This window comes from Eulemur rufifrons, chromosome 29 (assembly GCF_041146395.1).
Source record: "Eulemur rufifrons isolate Redbay chromosome 29, OSU_ERuf_1, whole genome shotgun sequence".
Lineage (NCBI taxonomy): Eukaryota > Metazoa > Chordata > Mammalia > Primates > Lemuridae > Eulemur > Eulemur rufifrons.
Genome location: NC_091011.1, coordinates 61426920 through 61440450, shown reverse-complemented (window position 1 = coordinate 61440450; position 13531 = coordinate 61426920). Strand labels below are relative to the sequence as shown.

At 35.6% G+C, this 13531-nt stretch overlaps 1 protein-coding gene across 8 annotated transcripts in view; it reads left to right on the top strand.

Moving 5' to 3' along the window:
* Positions 1 to 13531, top strand: part of SRPK2 (SRSF protein kinase 2) — a 222111-nt gene that overhangs the window by 89896 nt on the left and 118684 nt on the right. The gene's annotated exons all lie outside the window — the stretch shown is intronic.

Genomic DNA, 13531 nt, shown 5'->3' with positions numbered 1-13531 from the left:
ACATATATATTTTTTTTCCTTGTCAAGTTTGCTATATAATGTTTTGTCCTGCATGCTGGTATTGTGCTGTATTGAAGATATGTATTTGGGTAAGCTGTTCTGCTTTTGCGAAGGGTAATTGATTTTTTAAAAAATAGTGAAGCCTAATCAGCTGCAGCACGCACACCATAACACAGCAGACCGCTGGTTCATGTGTGACAGCTGTTGAAGGCTTTAAAAAATAATTTAGCTAAGAAACAAAAAAAAATCTTGCTTTCTTTAAGCAAATACTGCTATTAGGTTTCCTTCCTGTATTTTGAGGTTGCTGCTGTACAAAATTACCAAGGTTATTTGTAAGATCTAGGTTTAAAATACCTGATTTTTGGTTGTAATAAATATTTATTCTTATGTGGAAAGGGAGTGCCACTGGTAAATAGCTTAGGAATTGCAAACCCACAGATTAGTCACATTCTGAAAGAGAGATGTGATGCTTCTTCAAGTCTGTGCTAGGAAATGGAACAGTCACTGCATGCAGTAATGGTTCATGCCTGCAGGTAAGGACAAAATGACTCAGAAGTATTTTTAAAGCAATTATTTTATCTGTCAATCATATGATTATACCTGTAAGGAGATATTTCATTAAGATGACTATTTTCCTTATAAAAAAGAATTGAGATGTTTTTATCTAAAGCCAGAAATGAGGCTATAGTTGCCTGTTTTGATTTGTAAATATTGTGTTCACTTCTGTTTACCAAAATTGTGTCCGCTACATAATGTTTTAAATTGGGTTCTTGATGCTTAACTTTCTCTTGGTTACCTAATAGTAAACATTGATATTTTGTACTTAAGGTATGTTGATTTATCTTTCCTAGGGTTAGTTTTCAGGGTTACCATTTTTGCTCATAGATCTAATATTTAGGAAAATATTGTGGAGAAATAATTTGGCAGTTAAGGAATGATACAGGAAAAATTGAAAAAGATACGCGTTGAAAAACCTACCACAGTAAAATGGATTTAATGAAAGTACACTACTGTATGAAGGACATGATCTGATGGCAAAAAGACCATGTTAAGGAGATTTATTAGTATGATTAGGTGAAACGCTCTGGCTGTAACTTAGTACATTTCAAATAAAGATGATGTTACTGCTTTCTTTAGAGATTGAAAGTAGAAAAATTTAGGACTGTTTGTGTTTATTTTTATGTAGCTTCTAACTTCTGGTTTGTAGCCTGTCTGATTGTAAGCATTCTGGTTGCTGAGATGGAAAACAGCTTCAGCCTTGTGACTGTTCTGCCAGTAAGATGGTGGTGATGGGAAGGGGAGAGGGTGGTATGAATAGTGATGGGTCCAGGTGTCAACTATAATGTTAGAGTTTGATACTTACTACGAAGAACACACTTAATGAAATAATGATAATTATGTGAGTTTTCTGGAGTATCATGAATTCTCTTGATAAATTAAGAGTTGAGCAGAGTTGATGAATATTATTGAGAAACATATTAGGAATGGATGAGGTTTTTCTGATTAAAAGTCTGTAAGGAAAGATATTCTAAAATATTTTGGTGATTTTATTTATTTGCTTACTTGGGCTCTTGTGGTTATTTGAAGGAAAAGGGAGGGCACATGTCATGGTTTTAAAGTTTAGAAATCCACCACTATGCATATAACTTTATGCACAGTTTACCAGAGATTTGCTTAATTTGTTTATTATTATTTAGGGGAACGCTTAGAGAGTTACTTGGCAATTGTGATATTCTGACTACATGGGTGATAAAAGTAGCTTATGGATCAGCCAACATTTTGCAAACATTGAAGTTGTTTTACTAATGTAAATATGTTAAAAATAGAAGGTATTCTTTTCTTTCCTTTTTATTAGAAATCATACAATAATGAATAATCAAACCAATTACCTATTTAATTTGTTTGGGAGAACTTAGAAAATAAGAATATGAAGTTAAACAAAAATTCATGACCGAGTAACACTATATCCTGTTTAGGAATTTAATACCTTACGGTGTCATGTAGCATTACCATCACATTCTTCAATTCCTTGTTCACCGGTCATCTACATTTTAAAAGTCTTTGCTTCCACCTTTTTTTTTTTTTTTTTTTTAAATTAAAGTATGTGGTTTGAGGCCTGGTGGCCTAAATCTTAGAGATATTTGGGATTTACATACAATCAGCATTCCCATTTATCTATTAGTAGAAAGGCTGAAGAAATCTGGCTTCTTTCTTTAGAAAGGGGAGAAGCTAATTGTAAGAAACCCAGAATTATCATTCACCACAACCAATTTTGTTCCTGCAATATGGAATGATCTTTTAATATTTCAAAGAACTGAGTAGAGAAATTGCACTTTTAAATATAAAATATAATAGATACAGAAACTGTGATATGAGGTTTCTAATAATTTTTCAATCTCACATTTCTATTCCACTAAAAGAGAATTGCTAGTCTCCTGAGAGCTAGTATTGGCTGAATTATTTTTGTTCAGAAAATTTGGTAAAATGGGAAAAGCAAAACAAAAAATAACCCTAATTTATTTTTGTACACTATTAGGACTCTTTCACTGAAAAATACAAATATGATTTGAAGTAAAATTATAATGGAATTTTCAAGGTTGTTTGGGGAGCTAAATTAGAAAACATGTTATCCTAACAAATCTCAGTACCACCTTGAAATTTAAAATTATGTTTTTACCTTTAATAAAATGGTGGCAGTCATAGACTGTCATTTTGTAGGGGAATTATGGAGTACTTCTGTTCAGAATGGCTGACTCATAGGACCAAAACTAACAGTAACCAAAAAGTTAGTTTATTTTTTTGGTTTTGTATTTTGAAGAGAGAAAATTTCAGCATGCCCATTTTTATAATTAAGAGCAGAGAACATTGAATTAATAATTTTTAAATAGATGCCTGATGATGAATTAAAAATGATGTATGTTATGGCCAGTTAAGAGGAAGATATTTGCTGCAAGAGAATACCCTTCTGGAGTAAATCCTACTACAAGTATTTTCTCTCTCTCTCTCTCTTTCTTTCCTTCTTTTATTTTTAATTGAGTGCCTGTTGAATGAATGTATTCATCTTGAACACGATAGAGATGGTATTAGGTACAGTTTTCAGTGTCTACCACCATTTATTGTAATAAAATAAAATGACTATTTGATGAAAAAAGTAAGTTTTCAAGTTTCTGTTTGTTCTTTTTGCCCTTTCCTGGATAGAGCACTCTTGGGATGTGTGGCGTAGCATGTGTGGGGAAGAGGAGGAGTAGTAATAACCATAATAGCTAGATAAAAGGTAGTTCAGTCGCCCCAGTATCTATGGGTGTTTGGTTCCAGGACCCCCACATAACACTAATACTTGAGTATTCACAGATACTCAGGTCCTTCATATAAAATGGTATTTGCGTATAACCTACATACTTCTTCCTAGATACTTTAAGTCATCTCTAGGTTACTTGTAATACCTAATATAGTGTAAATGCTTTGTAAATAGTTGTTATTCTGTATTGTTTTAAATTGTATTATTTCTTATTGTTGGACTGTTATTTTTGTTTTCTTCCTCTGAATATTTTTGATCAGTGAGTGGTTGGTTGAATTTGTGGGTATGGAACCAGTGGGTACAGAGGGCTGACTGTAATCATTTATTAAACAGTCCAGATACCAGTTCTCAGTGCTTTAGGGGAGGGAAGGAGGGTGAAAAAAGAGAGGAGTGTGTGTGTGTGCGTGTGTGTGTGTGTGTGTATAGAAGAAAGGGCTGTTGTAGGGACTTTTTGACAAATCATCCTAGAAGATCCTGGGTGAACAAAAGGTATTTTACGGTACTAAAATTTTTGCCAGACTGTATTGCTACTTCAGTGAACTCACATAATAAAATCATACAGTTCTTAATCAATAAAGAAGAGTTTATCCCAGAGTGGTTATAGCTGTGATTCCTAATCTGTTAAAGACAATCCCAGGGAGGGCTGATGAGTTTGTGAGATGAGATCTGAGAGCTGAGAATCTACATTCACACTTAGCGTTGCCTGCATCTGCTATTAAATGTAAATGGATGTTGTTTTAATTAGTAAAGTTCACAGTCAAAAGTTAATAACAAAATAACAGGGCCATATAGGTTTACGTATTCTCAGGGAGCAGATACTAAAAAGATCATTTCTTCTTTCTGTGTGTGTGTGGAGTTTTGACATATTTCACAGTTAAAAATGGGTCCTTACACTTGTGCTGGAATAGATAAGAAGTACCAGCCCAGATGCATCCTAGATAGCTAGCAAATACTGAATTCACAAATTGCTGTCTGTCTTGTTCGGGAGAGGAGAGGAAAGGGAGAGGGAGAAACTGTTACAATAGTATTTATGCTGTGGTCTATATTCATTCTACCAATGCTGAATAAACAGGATTGGTGAGAGGTGTTAAAGATTATATGTTATCCCTCCTCTAATATAAGGACATTTCAAATACATAAGGAATCTGGGCTATTTTTGAGTGTGTATTTTAATTTCTTATTTTGGAGCCTCTTAAGTGAAGAGGAAAAGGGCATATGATAATGATGCGTGGATGATGCAGAGAGCAAAAAGAGAAATTTGGAAGAACAAGGAGAATGGAAGGGAGAAAATTAAAAAAAAATAAGGAAGGGATGAGATGAAAAGAGAAGGAAGTAAAGAATATTCAATGGAAAAGGATCTAGGACTAAGGTGTCTTAAGAGAGACAGAGATTCTCTCTTCATTGTTAACCCCTCTCCCCATTTCAACTCAAAGATAAGGACAGTTATTGATAACTATTTTCCTCTTTTCCTACCCTGCTCTGCCACTGTTGGTTTTGCTTTTCTGCTTGAGGAATAGACATATTTAAATTTACGAGTGTGTTTTTCCTGAATGGTAGAATCAGATGGCAGAATGGCTAATGGTGTCGTCTTCACTCAGTCTTTGTTTTTATTTAATTTTTATTAATATTTTTAATTGAAGGTACATATGGGAAAGTGCACAGATCATAGATATTTATGAAATCCTGTTTATTGATTTTTAAAATTTTATGCTTTTTTTTTGTACCTTAGGCTCTTAATATTTAAGATTGTGATTCATTTGGGGTTTTAGTATGAAGGGAAAGGTTGAGATGAGCTTTTTTCTTTTTTTGCACATGGCAATCCAGTTATATCTATTTTTTGAACATTGTATCAATAGAAAACCTCTATATGCTTTTGACTTGTCTTCTCCCAGTGCTACTTGTGTGAGATTTATTCTTGTTGTTTGTAGTAATTGTTGTGTGCAGTGATTGATTCAGTCTCATTACTATACAGTATTCATTATACGAACATACTGTAATTTATTTATCCATTCTATTGATGAGCATTTGGGATGTTTATAGTTTGTGGGTATTAGGAATACTGCTGCTTTGAGCATTTGTATGCATGTCTTTTTGTAAATGAACCTGTGCTTGTGTTTCTGTTGAGTATATTCCTACGAGTGCAATTGCTGAGTTTTAGTGGATATTGTCAGTTTTCCAGTCTATACTCTCACCAACTGTGTGTGCTCCAGTTTCCTGCAACTTGGTATTGTATTTCTTTACTCCCTTCCCTCTCTTCCCTTTTCCTCCTTTCTCCTTGTTAGCATTCTGGTGGGTGTGACAATGTCACCCAGAGTGTACACCATTTTGAGGAATATTAGAAGCAGACAGGGGACTATTTCTGAGTACTGACTTTCAGGAAGGAGATTAGAATTAGAAGCTTTGACCAGAAGGGGACCCTAGGGTGTGCTCATCTGGGATACTCCTTTCCTGCAGACTGATTATCATCCTTCAACTGGTTCCTAGAGGCCATAGGTGTTAACATTAGTTTTCAGACTTGATTTCAATAGCAAAACCTTTCTTCGGTCAAACCTTATTAGAAGCTTATCACATAAAACCTATAAAGAAAAAGCTCAGTTTAGGATTGGGGACAATCGGAACCCCAGGTTTTGGTGCTCAGCCTCCTCCCTGGAGCTCCTCTGCCCAGCGCCAGTTCTTTTATTAAAGCCCTCAGTTGAGCACCTGAGGTCTGACCAGGAAATCATAACATTTTTGGTACCCAATGAAGTATTAAATTTTAGGTTGTTCTTACTCTGTAAAATTTCTTTATCATATATGTATATTTAAATTAAAGTGTAACGTCATTAGTTTCTGGTAAAAATCTGGACATTTATCTGATTTGCTTTTCTGTTGATCAGTATTTATTTGTTCTAGATGTAGTAGTTTCTAAATCATTTTGTTATTAATTTAATTTTGGTTCTGTTTCGTGATGCTTCTCTGGAAGGTTGCTTACATTGTAGCCAGAGCAGATCTGATCAGGTAGGTCACTCCACTTTGAAGACCTTTCAGCCGTCTTCCCATTTTTCTTGGGATCAAAGTAAACTGCACATCTGGGTCAGTGAGCACCTATGTTCTCTGTCCTTGTCTCCCTCTCCAGCCTAGTCTCACACTTCTCTTACTGTGGTCTGATCGTGTCTGCCTGTTCCCATCCCTCCCATCTCAAGGAAGCCCTGCCTAGGTCAAATTACAGACACTGTGATAAGACCTTTTAGGATCATGTACCTCTCCTTTGTAGCATTTGTCACAGCTGCTGCTTGACAGTAGGGAGTATCAGTGACATTTGGTCTACTCACTGGTTTACTTACTGTTAACCCCACCTAATGATCTTACGTACAGAAGTGCTTTCACCACAAAATGACAACAAAGTAAGTATCGTCATTTGCAGTTTACAAATTTTGAACTTTGTGGGTAGACATTGTTGGTATAGGGAGTCTATAGGGTATTGACATAGATTAATAAATTAATAGTCATAAGCTAATTTGTTAACTCATAAAGTGTCAAGGTTATAAATCTTAGGTTTTTCTGTCATCATAGAAATGTACAGTTCATTGTTACTTTTTTAACATTTGTTTTAATATAAAATGAAAATTAAAGTAAATTTGAGTACTTTCTGTTGCTGTGCCAGAATGGCAACATCAAGCCAGTCATTTATTTCCCAAATGCCAGTATTTTGTGTATCATGTTGGTTCTCTTTGTCACATTTGCACTCCACACCGTGCTGTTATTTACTTAATATCATGCCTTTTTATTTTTAATTGTGTTAAAATACACATAACGTAAAGTTTTGTAATGCTTTTAAAAATGTAATTTTCTTTAAAAAGGAATCTTTGTATTCCTTCCAGAAATGGAGAACCAGTATCATTTGCCTTGAAAAACAGTTACTATTAAATTCTGTCTAGATCCTGTTGTCTGATAAAGGCTTCCAGTCTAAGCCATATGCTCCCTCTGTTTACAAGGGAAATTAAATCGGTGTCATAAAGGGACGCAAATACATGCAAGCACCAGAGTGAGACTTGCTCTTTTATACACTCAGATAGATCGAAAGAACTTGGAAAAGAAGTAACCTCCGTACGTGACTCGGTGTAAGTCAGTACCAAGTCCCAAGTGTCACCTAAGGTCAATTCGCATACGAGCGGTAGCACTTCTTCTTCACTTTGGGATCCCCTACTCCTCCTGCAGTGGTAGATTATGATGATTTATCAGGGAAGTTCTGAAGAAATGTGAGCAGCTATTATTCATATAATAACAACGGCAGCAATAAAAACTCTACTTTTAACAATCATAGTGCAGATTCCTTTTGTAACAGAATCCTTTATGTACCAGGGGCTGGAAGAAATCAAGACTAATTTTGGGGCCTGGGCGTGGTGTCGCACACCTGTAATCCTAGCACTCGGAGGGGCTGAGGTGGGAGGATTGCTTGAGCTCAGGAGTTTGAGATCAGCCTGAACAAGAGCGAGACCCCGTCTTTACAAAAAATAGAAAAAGTAACTGGGCAAGACTCCCATTTCTCTAAAAAATAGAAAAATTAGCTGAATGTGGTGGCATGTGCATATAGTCCTACCTACTTGGGAGGCTGAGGCAGGAGGATCACTTGAGCCCAGGAGTTTGAGGTTTTAGTGAGCTATGATGATGCCACTTCATTCTAGCTGGGGCAACAGAACAAGACTTTGTCTCCAAAAAAAAAAAAAAAAAAATTTGATAGATGATATTCATTAACCATCCATCCAACATTTGTCAGCAGTTGCTATGTGTATTATGTAATACCAGTTACTCAGTGATTTGGAAATCAGGGAGTTGCAAAGGCAGCCCAGAAACGTACGATTTGTATACAGAATATTGGTGTACAGAATTTATATGGAAGATGTGTTGGTGGGTGGCTTGCCCTGGCATAACTTGGTCCATTTCTTCGCATGCAGTGCTGAACACTGTCATGGATGACAGTACAATGGGTGGCCCTTGGCACTCCTTAAGGGGATTCATATAACTAGTAATTGCATTTCTGGGAAACTTATTTTAAAAGACTGGAGGTGTGGTGAAGAGGTTACATACACAGTTGCCTACCAAGGCCACAGCAAACTAGTGACATTCCCAGGGACAGCTGGCAACTCTAGAAAGCTGGAGACCAAACCTTTCTAAAGAGGTGGCTTTTGCTGATTACTGCCATGTGGAAATAACAGGGTAAGTTTTGCCAGGTCTTATTTTTTAGGACAAGTTGAAAATTTGGATTTTTATGTCAATCTCCCCATTTTAAATGTTGATAGAAATTAAAAAACAAAAACTCATAACAGCCTTTAAAAAATAGAGTATCGGCCGGGCACGGTGGCTCACGCCTGTAATCCTAGCACTCTGGGAGGCCGAGGTGGGTGGATCACTCGAGGTCAGGAGTTCGAGACCAGCCTGAGCAAGAGCGAGACCCCATCTCTACTAAAAATAGAAAGAAATTATCTGGACAGCTAAAAATATATATAGAAAAAATTAGCCGGGCATGGTGGTGCATGCCTGTAGTCCCAGCTAATCGGGAGGCTGAGACAGGAGGATCCCTTGAGCTCAGGAGTTTGAGGTTGCTGTGAGCTAGGCTGATGCCACGGCACTCACTCTAGCCTGGGCAACAGAGTGAGACTCTGTCTCAAAAAAAAAAAAAAAAAAAAATAGAGTATCTGCTATTCGGATTCAGCTCACAGTAAATATTTTTCTGCTGTGCTGTAGTGCATTGATTGACAATTTGTGAGCCACAGACTCGTGAGGACTTCCTGTAAGGGATTTTCAAATCCTATGAGTACTTAGTAGGCGCTATCTTTAGATTGAAGGCATGCAAGTAAAATTATTTTCATACTGTGGGATGTGTCTCTTGATTTTTATGACATTTCAGATGTGATAAACAATGGTGATCACTGCTCTAATAACCGATTATTAAAATAGCAAAATTCAATACAATGTTAACTGTTTGGAACAGGAAGGGCCCACAATAGATATGTTTCTCAAATTGGATATCGGTCTTTTGTTCTGCAAACATTTAAGTACCGCCTATGGTGGAATTTAAACTTTTATAAATATGAAAATTATAGAAGTAGAAAAGTATTTTGTTTGCAAAAGTGCCACCTCATCCATATTCTCGTTTTTTCCTTTTCCTTCTTCTTCCATCTTTCTTTTCACCCTTTCTTTCACCCTTTTACCTATCCCTTCCGACAAACTGATGTTTGAAGCTAGTCTGAAGACCACCTACAATGAAGTAGAAAAAAGGGTCAGAGAAAATCCAGGTCAAGGTAGAAGGTTATGGTGGAGGATAGTCAGACATACACCCAGATAGGTGGTATTTGCTGTGCAGCCACTTGAGGTGACTAACAAATCTGGCTTTAATTTTTTTGACAGCCAAACTAAGAAAAGAAGTAACATTGCTGTTTTTATCTATAAGAAGGAAGTATACTAGTTTCTTTAGGAGAACCAAACCTTTAACTTAACTATTATTATTTTAACATAACTTTTCCGACATACGCTGATTTATTTTAGAAATTTCAGATAAAAAGATTACAAAAAGCGCCATGCTTTTTATCATTAAAAGTTGGTCACCATAATTTTTTGTTTTCAATCTAATTTTTTTGTTTTAGTCTAAATATATCTATAAAAACAAAGCAGATGTATTTTTATAATGATACCATCACCAGCAATAAAACCCCCAGTATCATTCTGATAAATGATTTTGGAATTGGCTTTTTACACTTGACATTTGCAGTTTTTCTTATGTTGTTAAATAATCTCTTATAGCATAATTTTTATAGTATCAGTTTTAGTGGCTGTATAGAACTGAGTCCACAATATGGATGGATGTACCATAATTTTATTTATTGAGTCTTGGTTGTAGGAGTGGAATCACTTGCAAAGCCAATTTGTAAGACTCTGCGAAGGAGTGTCGACTTGCCCTCAGAAAGATAAACTTTTACAGTGTCGCTGGCAGTGTAAGAGGACCTTTTTACTTACACCCTCATTCGAAATTCTCAAAATAGTCTCCTTTTGAGTGTGGTGTGGATGACATTGAACAATATGCTAGACAGTGTTCACTTAGCCCTGCTTCTTAACTCTTTTCTCCAGTAAAGCTAAATGTTACTGTGGTACTTTCTGTGTTTCATAGAGTGTGCACGAGTAAAAGTGGAGTCAGTACAATCAGCTTTAACAAGATACAAGAATTGCAGTAGATTCTTGTATTCAGTCAAGCATTTATGAAACACCTAAGGTGTACTTAGTGTGCCATTGATTAAATGTTAGCAGTTAAGTGACATAATTAATGAGAAACAAATTTGGGTATTCTCTTTATGCTAATGAAGCTTACTTTTGTAAGGATTTCAAGAAATTATGTGATCCAAGCTTCTCACTCTAGACAGATGACAAAACATTCAACACAGATGGTTGGCTTTCTTTTCTTTCTTTCTTTCTTTTTTTTTTTTTTGCAAATAAAGATGTACAGGAATTGAGTCTCTAACCTTCCTTGTTGTACCAGGGCCTTGAGGATGCTCAATAAGTATTCAGTGACTTAATTTTATTGTAAAATTTAACACGTTTGTAGTTAAGACCTTTTCATTTTTCTTGCTGGAATTTGAATTCTTTTTTTTTTGGTGGTGGTGGGGGTGTGCTCTGTCCTGTCTCAGGACGGCTGGAATCTAAAGTCCCAATTCCTCATGTTAGTATTCCAGGCTGAGGAACCAGCATATGTGAAGTCAGGGTGAAGTGAAATGTTGTGGTACTATCTTGAAACTCTAAATAATTCTATAAGGCAGGGAAAGAGATTGAGGAAAGGATGAGAAAATAGGGGAGAAAGGTATCTTGTGCCCAGGTGGCAAAGGAAGGTTTTTGAATTTTAAGTTGAAGTTTACCAAGAGCCATTGAAAGGTTTTAGGAAGGGAGATGTGTGTGGATGTTTAGAACATCCACATACCATTGTGGATATAAAGTGAGATCTTTTTAAGAAAGTCTAGAGAAATGGATTCTTCCTCTAGAATGGAAGATTATAAAATAATGCAGTAAGATGCGGCAAGATGTTATTCATCCACTCTGGAAATTGGTGGAGAAATTATGACAGCATTTACTATTTGAGAGACAGAGGGTGGATGAATTCCTTGACACTGGGAGTATGAAACACTGAAATGGATCACCACAGGTAAAGACAGGAGGCTGGCCTGTTATACTTTATGTCCTTTTTTCTATGTTATATACGGTTAATCATGATTATAGGATTCCCAATTTAAAGTTAGGAATTGGAAATGATTGTCTCAGTATTTTCTGTCAACAATTTGTTGTAGAAATCTTGTTCAATGCATAAGGTATCATTTCAGTAGTTTAAAATATTTTAGACCAGTGCTATCCAGTAGACTTTCTGCAATGATGAAAGATTCGAGAATATCCACAAAGCCTATTGAGCATTTCAAATGTGGCTAGCATGACTGAAGAATTAAATTTTTTATTTTACTTAATTTTAAAATTCAAAAACCACTGAACTCTGTTTTCAGACAAGAATGCCAATGAACTCTGTTATTTTAATGTTTCTTTTTTTGTTTAGAAAAGAATTTTTAAAAATTGTTCGTTCCTTCCTAAGTTCCATCCTATTGCATTTTCTTATTATTTTGCTCCTTCTATCCTGACAATATTATACTGTACAGGTAAAATGGCTTATTTCCTTTACTGTAACTCAGATTAGTAATTTAATGGAAATTTCATTCACTAGTTATTTATTTGTCCTTTGATAAAGTTATTTAGAGTTGTTCTCTTAGGAGATACATAATTCTCCTCTTTTAAGGAGAAAAATATTGTTTAATTATCTGCTATCATACCACATACCAAATGTTGAGTCCTCTTTTTAATGTTCTACTAAATTAAAAAGTCAATAAAAAACAGTTTAGTTTCTTAAATGTTTAGTTTAAAAAGAAAAGATAAAATGATATAGGTAAAATTCAACTCTGTATTATGTCTGATAAAAGAGATAAAGGTAAATAGATCAATTATAATTTATGGTATTCAAAACACACACACACACACACACACACACACACCCCCATATAGAATTTAGCCTCAGTTTGTTCTTCTTGCCATTCAGTTTGAGCCAGAGCTTAAAGAATTAAAAACAAACAAACAAACAAAAAACCCTAAAATTCTGATCTGGATTTCAATTCCTGTACCCTTCACTGGCTTTTTTTTTTTCTGGGGGAGTTTACTAGTGATTATTAAAAGTACTCTTTGGACTCAGAATGAAAAAAGGACATCTTTTTCATGGGGCCAGGGTAATCCTTAGCCTGCAGGAGTCGTCTCTGTTTAATGCAGGGCTGGGGAAGATTTACAGTTAAGTTATGTTGAGTGTTACTATATTCATTTATTGAAAAGGAAGTCTGATGGGATTAAATATAGAATTGTGAAAGAATTTTTTTTTGTTCAGCTCAACCTTTTCTATTAAAAATGCTTGTCTTCTTTCTTACTGGGTATTCATCAATTATAACTTGACAGTCTGTGTTTGAATAAATGAAAGACTTCTCTAGAGGAATCCTTGCCTGCCTATGATGTAATAAACACCTGATCTGTTACATGTGACTTTCCCCTCAATTTAGGACTGTCAGTTTTATCTGAGCTTTTGTAGTTGGAGGAAGAGAGTATATTGCTGGATTTATTGCTGTAGTGGTGTCCTGGTATACTTGTTTCCATTTCAACATAGGTGCAAGTGATTATTTCAAAGTACACAAATGAAGAAGTTGTGTTTGGATGTATTAGTTATGCACTGTCCATTTCATCCTCATTTCATTCCTTCACTGTCATGTACCCTTGAGTAGCTTTTCTGCTGCTCTTGCTGCCCTAAGATCAGCCATGTGTTTCTTTCTAGTGGCAGTTTAGACTCTGTTTGGCAGTCATCCTGGCTCCTGAAGAAAAATAAAGTTACTAACCCTTGCCTCACCAGAGTTGCTAGAAAAGATTTAACAGCTAATGACAAAAATGGAGCTGGTTATCATAGTAGTAAAACTTAACTGGCTGTTCATCTACCTCACTGTTTAATAGAATCACAGATTTTATGGGGAACATTAAAGGTCTTCTGATTCTTTGGACCAGATATTCCTGATGGATTTGTTTGTATAAGAGTTTTTAGATCAATGTAAATTTTCCAAGAAATTTTTCCAAATTTAATGTTTTAAAGGTGGCTCATACCTGTAATCTTAGCACTTTGGGAGGATCGCTTGAGGCCAG